Source organism: Elephantulus edwardii, unplaced genomic scaffold, assembly GCF_000299155.1.
Source record: "Elephantulus edwardii isolate Elephantulus edwardi_28Jun2011 unplaced genomic scaffold, EleEdw1.0 scaffold00073, whole genome shotgun sequence".
In the NCBI taxonomy this organism is placed as follows: Eukaryota; Metazoa; Chordata; class Mammalia; order Macroscelidea; family Macroscelididae; genus Elephantulus; species Elephantulus edwardii.
In genome coordinates this window covers 16077951-16088183 of record NW_006399823.1, presented here as the reverse complement: position 1 = coordinate 16088183, position 10233 = coordinate 16077951, and positions in this window count along the sequence as shown.

Sequence of the window (10233 nt, the reverse complement as noted above, 5' to 3'; positions counted from 1 at the left end):
CTGAACATTCAGATTAAGACAGACTAGGAAGAAGGATTGGCCACCCACTTCTGAAATAGCAGGCCTCTGAAAACCCTATGCACAACAGAACACAACAGAAATAGGCATAGAGAAGGAATATATTCAAGAAAGTTTTGAAGCTGTCACTGATTTAATCTTCCTTGGATTAACAATCAATACCCTTGGCACAAGCAGTCAGGAAATCAAGAGATATAATGGATTGGGCAAGTCAAGTCCACTGCCAGGAACTTGCAAAATACTGAAGGGCAATGATGTCAGTTTGAAGACTAAGGTATGCCTGCTTAAAGCCAGGGTCATTTCATCCACTTGCTATACACTTGAGATCTGGACAGTGAATAAGGATGGCAGGAGAAGAATTAATGCCTTTGACTTCTGGTGTTGGAGAAAAGCACTAATATGCCATCGACTGCCAAAATAACAAACAGATATGTGTCTTGGAGAAGGTGCAGCCACAGTGCTCACTAGAAGCAAGGATTGCAGGCTTCATCTCTCATACTTTTAGCATGTTTCTAAGAGACACTATTCCTTGGAAAGGGGCATCATGTATGGAAAGATAGGCAATCAACAAGGAGTGGAAGAGCCCAGTGAGATGGATTGACACAGTGACTTCTGCAGTGGGCTCTAGTGTCAGAAATGACAAGAGTGGCACAGGATGGGGCAGCGTTCAGGTCTGTCAATGACACCTAACAACAACAAGAGTAATTACAGGATACTAAGAATCATGGCTTAGCCAGGCAGACACATATTTTGAGAGGATACAATTCAAACCATCATATTACACTCATTGGTTCTCCAAGATTCATTCCTTTTTCACATGCAAAAGACCTTTATTCCATGGTAGGGCTAATATTGTGTATCAACGTGACTATGATCCTCAATCTCATGTAACTCGTCTATGTGTTATGAATTCTAACCTTTATGATTTTATTATAATTCTTAATAAGGAAAGATTAAAAACAGATCTGTAGATATGGTTAGTGTTAAATGAGTAAGGATAGATCTCTTCAAGGTGGTGGCCTTTATTGTATTTCTCTGGACTCTGGCAAAAAAAAAAGGTAGAGACACTTTTGTCAGATCTTCTAGTTACTAGGGAGCACTGGTGGCCTAGCAGTTAAGAAGTTGTGCTGGCAAACCCACCAGCTTTGCTCTGAAGGAAAGATGGGCAAGCTCTTTGTGTCTACAAGCTCTTTGTGCCCCTGAAATCCTGTCAGCTATGAGTCAGTTCTGAAATGACTGCAATGAGTTTGAGGGGTTTTGGTTTTGGTGGATTTTTTGTTTTAATCACATCTGGCTATGTGGCTCATGGTCCCCAAAGCTGAGCCAGTGGCCTGTTAAACATCCCACTTGCTGCCTTTGGACTCCTAAGTATCCACATCCAGCCATCAGTGGCCCTCCTTCCCAACAACCAACTTGGACATAGCAGCCTCCAAAGCCAGAAGCCTGAAACCCTGTCTGCCTGTGGACAACTTAGACTCTATCCTCCCAGTAAGCCCTTCCGATGCATCTCTCATATACAGTGTGTGTGTGTGTGTGTGTGTGTGTGTGTGTGTGTGTGTGTGTGTGTGTGTGTGTATGCATGCAATCTTTTCCCTCAAATGAGTATGAGAGATTTGTTGTAGAATTTTGTGGTATTTTGTAAGGTTGGGGTCTCTAAATTGATTCTGAAGTCTAATTAGAATTAATGCTAATGGCTTTACCACTACTAGTAAACTGCACACTATTAATTCTTGGTATAGCGATATTAATATCCAAAATATCACAATCATATCAAATGACAGGTGAGGCTCTGGATGAGCATATTTGTTTCTATATTTTCTTAGGATGAGGAGTTTAAGGAAGTTTATTGCTTAATTTTACTCACCCTAGAAGAAATATTGAAAGAAAGAGATGATCTCAGGGATTCTAGGTCACATGTTAAGCATCACATAAAAGAATCCAAAGTTTCCAGTTACACCTTGAAAGGAAGCCTCTTATCTTGCAGTAACAGAGCCAATATTGTTGAAAATCAAACTAAAAAGTTTTTAGTTTATTTAAAAGAAATTAAATAAATTTAAAATTTATTTAAAATAATTATTTTAAATAGCTCAATTACAGGGTTGACTAAAACACCAACCTCAGATGGTGTCTGGAATTATAAACACTGAGTGGGGAGAAATGGGACCCTGAGAACTGATATGTGGATATATAGCGAATTGGAATGTGAATATACAGGAAGACAATGAGTAAGCTGGAGATACTGAACTTTTAAATCCTGTTGAACCTGCCTTCTTATTTGTATCTGATGACATTGACCAAGTTGCAGTTGGTGAGTGTTAATCTGTGATTTCTCCTGTGACAGGCCTGGACATTGAGGCAGAGACCTTACAAGACATTGTTGAGTGTTGCCAAAAACCATCCCCACTACCTAGTTGTCTCTTAGAGTCATATAGGAGTTAAATCCCATGCAGTCTCACAAGATGAAGGACAAAATGTGACCAATGAATAAAGAAGAGGCTGAATCTCCTTGAGGAAGGACCCCAATACACTGGCCACCTTTCTATTATTACTCTTTCTCCTAGACTTCTCCAAAGTGATCTATGGCTTCTCACAAGAATGACTGTTCACCAGAGGAAAAAAAAAAAATCAAGCATTCAATCAATGTGGACAAGTCAGAGTGGGGGCATAGGAAGGCCAAGGTATTAAAAGTTAATAATTTTTTTAATTTTTATTTTATTATTTTTGTGTGCATGTACCGTCAAATCAGATCTGACTGGTACAGGAGGAGATTGCCCCTCCTTCCCTGGTAGAGCATCTGGTGGATTCGAACCGTGCACCTCTGGGATTGTAGTTGCAGCTTCTTGACACTAGGCCACAAGAGCTCCCCCTAAAAGTTAATAAAATTTTAGTTCTGGTCTACCTCACAGTGAGCTAAAAGCAGAAGCCATCGTGTAGTTATTATGCCTGTTCCTGTAGACATGATTCAATTATAAATACACAACAGCAGGCTGAATTCCCACAGGAGCTTTCTAAAATGGGGAATAAGGGTTCTTAGCTGCACTGCAATCCCAAAGGCACATGGTTTGAGGCCACCAGCTGCTCCATGGGCAGAAGATTGGCAATCTCCTTCTCTGCAATTAACTACCTCTGAAAACCTGCTGGAGGGTCAGCTATGGGTCGGTCCTGACTCTACAGTACACAACAACCACAACGTGGTAAGAATGGCCAAACAGAAGCCCTTAGAACTACTGCTATGTAGGAAAATATTAAGCCAGTTCCTTGAGGAACAGTAGAAATTAATGGTACCATCAAGGACTTGAAGGATGCAGCATGGTCACTCCCACCACATTCCCATTTAACTCGCCTATTTGGCCTATTGGCAGCATCAGGTGAAGAGATTGAGATTGTTCACAGCTTTAGTTTGCTTGGCTCCACAATCAACACTCTTGGCACCAGCAGCCAGGAAATTAAAAGACGTATTGCGACGGGAGAGTCTGCTGTTAGGAACCTCTCGAAAGTACTGAAGAGCAATGGTGTCACTCTGTAGACTAAGGTGTATCTGATACAAGCCATGGTCTTTGCAATCATTTGTTATGCATCAGAGAATTGTACAGTGACTAAGAAGGATAGAAGGAGAAATGATGCCTTTGAACTGTGGTGCTGGAGAAGAGTATTGAGGGTACCATGGACTGCTAAGAAAACAAACGGGTTCAACCTGAAGAGGATTAAACCAGGCTGCTCCTGTGAGGCAAGGATTCTGAGGCTTCATCTGACATACTTTGAACATGTTGCTAGGAGGGACCAGTCCTTGGAGAGGGACATCATGCTTGGGAGGGTGAAGAAACAGAGCAGGAAGGGAAGACCCTCTATGAGGTGGATTGATTCAGTGACTGGGATAATCAAAGTGGGTGTGTAAGAGACAGTGAGATTAGCACAGGACAGAGCAGGGTTTAGGGCTGTTGTACATAGGGTCACTATAAGTCATAAGCGTCTCGATGGCACCTAACAACAACAACAACAACATTTGGCCTATGCAGGAAACACATGATCTCCACTCCTGTCACATTACTTTTTGTCTCCCTTTTGGGCCCTGTGGCCTTAAGAGAAGTTCCTTTTGATTGTCTGAGGAAGAGAAAGCAAAGGTATGGTTTGCAGACGTTACACACGAGATGCAGACACCACTCAGAAGTGGACAGCAACAGCACTGTGGTCCATTTCTGGGACCTTCCTGAAGTAGAGTGGTGAAAGGTAGTCCTCACAAAGGGCAGAACTTCAAGCAGTGCACCTGGCTGTTCACTTGCCCAGAGGTGCAATTATGAACCAATCCATGAGCTGTGGCCAATGGTTTGGCTAGATGGTCAGGAATTTGGAAAGCACACTTTCCAAAATATCATACACAAATACATGATTGGAAATTAGTGACAAGGATAGATGGAATATGTTGTTTACATCTTTGAATAAACCAAATATATTTGTGTCTTGTGTGTATGTTCACCCAAGAGTGATGTAAGCAGAGGATTTAACAATCAAGTGGATTGGATGTTCTGTGAAAACCACACTTCCCTAGCAACGCCAATGATTGCCCAGTGGGTTCATGAACAAAGTGGCCATAGTGACAGGGATGGAGGTTTTGCATGGGATCAGGAACATGCCTTCCTCTCACAAGGTGAACCTGATGATAGCCTCTGCTGACTGTCCAATGTGCCAACACCAGAGAACATTGAGTCCTCAATACAGAATCATTCCTTGGGGTAACTGGCCAACTAATTGGTGGCAGGCCAATTACATTGGACCTCTTCCATCATGGAAAATGCAGAACCTTGTTCTTACTAAAATAGTCACTCAACCTGTATGATTTGCCTTAGTGGCACACAACACCTGCCAAGATTAGTATTCATGGCCTTACCCACTGTCACGGTTGCCCACACAGTTTGGCCTCAGATTAAGGAACTCACTTCACAGCAAATGAAGTACAGCAATGGATTTGTGCTCATGGGATTCACTGATTTTACCATGATCCCTGTCATCCTGAAGCAGCTGGCTTAATAGAATGCTGGGATGGCCTCTTTTTTTTTTTAAATATGGAACATTTCACGAATTTGCTTGTCATCCCTGCGCAGGGGCCATGCTAATCTTCTATCATTCCAATTTTAGTAGATGTGCTGCTGAAGTGAGCACTGAGATGGCCTTCTTAAAACACATACGGCACCAACTGCGTGGCAGCATCTTGCACAATTAGGGCAATGTTCTCCAGGCTTTATATGCTCTATATCAATTTCCAATACATGGAGTTGTTTCTTCAAAAGCCAGGATTTTTATGGGTCCAGGATCAAGGGGTGCAAATAGGAGTGGCACCATTCACTATCACCTCTAGTGACTCACTGTTCCACTTCCCATGTTCCTGCACCTCTGTACTCTGCAGGCCTTGCAGCCTTAGTTCCAAATGGAGGCATAAAAACCACCTGGAGACATGTAACAGATTCTGTGCACCTGCAGGTTAAAAATGCCACCTGTTTACTTTAGATTGCTCATGCCTCTGGGGAAAGTGAGAGTTACAGTGCTAGTATGACTGATCTTGATTACCATTAAGAAATAGGATTGATATTACATGTTGTTGTTGTTGTTAAGTGCCGTCGAGTCACAGGTGATTCATAGCGACCCTATGAAGGAGAGTCCTCAACGCTTGGGTATCTCTCATCCTCTCTCTAGGTTCATAAGTTTTCCAGAGGCAAGCTATTACGGAAGTGGATGCCACTCCTTCCATGATATTACATAATAAAGGATAAAAACAATACCTCTTTTTAGGCTACTCCTTAGCTCATCTATTCATGTTTACCAAGCCCTGTGATTAAAGCCAATGGACAACTACAGTAACTCAACTTGTGACACTAGTCATGGTCTAGACTTTTAAGAAATAAAAACGTGGGCTACTCCACCAAGCAAAGAACCATGACCAGCTGAGGTGCTGCTGAAGGCAAAAGGGATACAGAATGCACGGTGGAAAAATGTAGCTCTGAATATCAGGTATAGCCCCAAGATTAGTTGCAGAAATGATTATTTTCTTTCTTGTATGTATGCATGAGATACTTTTATTTTCACTTACAAATACAAGAGAGGATACTGTGCATCTGCTTATACATGTATTCTGTTGTATTATGTTAAGCAGAAGTATGATTTTAGAATTCTTTTTAGAGATTATGTATGGTATAAGATGTATAGAAGTACTACCTTGACAAGCAGTGGACTGTGATGGTTAATATTGTCTGTCAACATGGCTATGATCCTCAGTACCACATAACTAATTTGTGTTATTATAAATTCTAACCTCTGTGATGAAAATAAGGCAAAATTACAAGTAGATCTGTAAAGCTATGATTAGCCTTATTAAGGGTAGGTCTCCTCATGGTTATTTTGGGACTCTGACAAATAAGCCAGAAAACTTTTTGTTGGATCCACATCTGACTGTCTGACTCATGGTCTTGTACTAGTGGTCTATCAACCTTGCTGACATTAAACTAATTAGTATCCAAAGTCATCCATCAGTGATCCTGCTTCACAGAACTAATCTGTGACAGCCTTGGAAGTCAGAAGCCTCCAAAGGCAGCACCCTGAGCCCCTTGCCTGCCTTCTGACGACTTTGTCTCTCCAGATATCTCTCTGTGGCCTGGCCTGAGACATGACTCTCTAAACACATGATCCATCTCTGAAATCAGTCTCTCACCTTTACTGGCTTTGCTTTGCTAGAGAACTCAGCCCAAAATACCCCATCACATCCTCCCAAACATCTTAAATCAACTCTTAATTCCATCTTGTTACAAAATTCATGTTCATCTGTGAACCTGTTAAACAGACTGCAAGTTAACAATTTCCCAAGCACAATGGTGGAATAGGCACAAGGTAGACAGGGAAAGATGAAATGCCAGGCACCAAGCAAGTCAAGTACTCAGCAGAACAATTTACATTAAATTGTTCTCAAAGCTTAAAAATAATCTTCAATTTCTTAAGGCCATTTAGCAGGGCCTCTGCCCTTCAGATTCTGGCTGGTGGCCATATTTTTGGAACTGGTTGGAGGGTCCAGAGAGTTAGGCTTCATCTCTGCTTTCCAGGCCTACTTGGACAGCAATCCTGCTCCTTTACCTTTGGACAACCTCATTCTCCTAGTCCAACTGAATGGCAACCCCAACACCTCAGTCCTGGTAGGCCCCCTCAGGCATGCAAGCCCTATTCGCTCAGTTTTGAGAAGCAGGCACATCATAAATCCAGCCTCACACTCAGGATCCAAGTCAATAGAAATTACTCTTTATAACCCAAGAAACGGTGACCCTCCCACCCTTAAAAACTCCAGAAACTGCTGCAAGCCAACCACCCCCATTTGGGCAGAAGATAATCATATATACCAAATCTATAAGATATATCAACCTCCCCTAAAATACTCATGTACCACTGAGGATTAAGTTACATGGGGAAACAAACTGGTTTCTGGCCTGACCACGTGGGGCTTACTAACTCAAACAACAGGGAGATCCTGAGCATCTCCAAAGAGTGGGGAAGCAATTTCAGAAGGGGAACAACAGACTTCCTCCTTCATTATTTAGGTCCCCCCCAACCCCTCCCCACGTGTATCAGTGTGTACTTCTTCCCTCCCCACTCATGCGAGCGTTTGAGTGTGCACACACCCTATACACATCTGCTCTTGTTCCTGCCCAACCATCTCCTGGAGCAGTGACATCAAATAAAAAACCAGCTACCACATCAGACATGAAAAACACTGCCACATCAATGGCCCATAGAAAATAGGGTGCTTCACTTGTCCCACAATCCCAAAGCAAGATATCACCCCCCCAAAGAAGACACAGTAGCAATGGATTTCCTGAAGCCAGAAAGCCTGATGAAACTTTATGACACAGAATTTAAAAGAACAATGATTGAATATTTTCAATGGATGAAAAAGAAACTTGATGAATTACAGGGCAGTGCTAGCAAAAATCAGGAGGAGCTTAAAAAATAATCCAAAACAACACAGAGAAAACAAATGAGGCATTAGAGGCACTGGAAAAAATAAGAAACCATGATCCAAATTATGAAATCTAAAGTTTCTGATGCTATCGACATGATGGAGGGACATACAAATAGAGGTGAAGAGAAGGAAAACAGAATCAGTGAAATAGAAGATAGAATTGTCACCACAGATCTGATCAAGAAAAAAAGCAGAAACAAAAAAAAGGAAATAGAAGAAAACTTGAGAATAATGTGGGATACTTTTAAAAGAAATAACATCCGCATCATTGGAATCCCAGAACTGGAGGAAGAAAGTAAAGGCACTGAAAAAGTTGTGGAAGAATTACTAGAGGAAAACTTTGCAGGCATAATGAAGAATGACAGGATATATATTCAAGAAGCTGAGCAAATGCCATATAGAATAGACCCTAAAAGAGAAACACCAAGGCATAATATTGTCAAATTTGCTAGAACCAAAGATAAGGAGAGAATACTAAAAGTAACGAGAGAGACACAAAGAGTAACTTATAAGGGAGAACACATAAGATTAAGTGCTGATTTCTCAGTAGAAACCATGCGAGCAAGAAGACAATGGAATGGCATATATCGAACACTTAAAGAACACAACTTTCAACCAAGAATATTGTATCCTGCAAAACTGTCCATCAAGTACGAAGGAGAGATCAAAATATTCCCAGAAATACAGAACCTAAAGCAGTTCATAAAAACAAGACCAGCCTTACAGGAAACACTGAGAAACGTCCTTGAAACAGAGATGCCACAGAAAACAGGATGGACCAAAGTAACTAGCAACAACACCAAAAAGAATTGAACAGAATGACAGCAATAAAACCCTACCTCTCAATAATTACACTGAATGTGAATGGTTTAAATGCACCACTGAAGAGAAAAAGAGAAGCAGATTGGATAAAAAACCAAAATCCATCAATATGTTATCTATAAGAGACACATCTGAAAAATGAAGATAAAGACTAAAAATAAAACGATGGGTAAATATATACCAAGCAAATGGCAACCAAAAAAAAGCAGGAGTAGTGATACTAATCTCTGATAAAATAAATTTCAATGCAAAAACCATTACAAAGGACAAAGAAAGTCACTACATAATGTTTAAAAGGTCAATAGAACAAGAGGATATAACAATATTGAATACCTATGCACCAAATGAAAGACCTGCAAAATATATAAAACACACATTAACAAAATTGAAAAAGGAGATAGACAACACTACTATAGTACTTGGAGACTTCAATACACCCCTTTCAAGAAAAGATAGAAATACCAAAAAGAATCTCAACAAAGATACTCAAGAATTAAACCACACAATTAACCAACTTGATCTCACAGATATAGGCTAATGCACCCTAAAAAAGCACAATATGCTTTCTTTTCCAATGTGCATGGAACGTTCTCCAGAATAGATCACATTGTAGGTCACAAAGCAAGCATCAACAAATTAAAAAACATAGAAATTATACGAAGTATCTTTTCAGATCACAATACCACAAAATTAGAAATTAATAACAAGAGAATAAAGGGGGGAAAATCATACATTTGGAAGCTGAACAACAACTTGCTCGAACACAACTGGGTACAAGAAGAAATAAAAAATGAAATTAAAAAGTTTCTTGAAACAAATGACAATGAAGACACTACTTACCAAAACCTTTGGGAAACAGATTTTAAGCAAACACATTAAAAGGCAGGAAAAATTGACTATTGATTCTCTAACCCCAAATCTCCAACAAATTGAAAAAGAACAGCAAGAAAACTTAACACCCGCTAAAAAACCTGAAATTATAAAAATTAGAGCAGAGATAAATGAAATAGATAACCGAAAAACAATTGGAATTATCAACAAAACTAGGAGTTGGTTCTTTGAAAAGGTCAATAGAATCGACAAACCATTAGCAAAACTCACAAAAGAAAAGAAGGAGAAGACACAAATAATCTCAATAAGAGATGGATCAGTAAACATCACAACAGAACCAACTAAAATAAAAAAGCTAACATTAGAATATTATGAAAAAAATATACTCAAACAAATATGAAAATCTAGAGGAAATGGACAATTACTTAGAAATGCACAACCTACCTAAACTGACACAAACAGAAATTGAACATCTGAACAGACCCATTACAAAAGAAGAAATTGAAAAGGTAATACAACAACTTCCAACCAAAAAAAGCCCTGGACCAGATGGATTTACAAGTGAA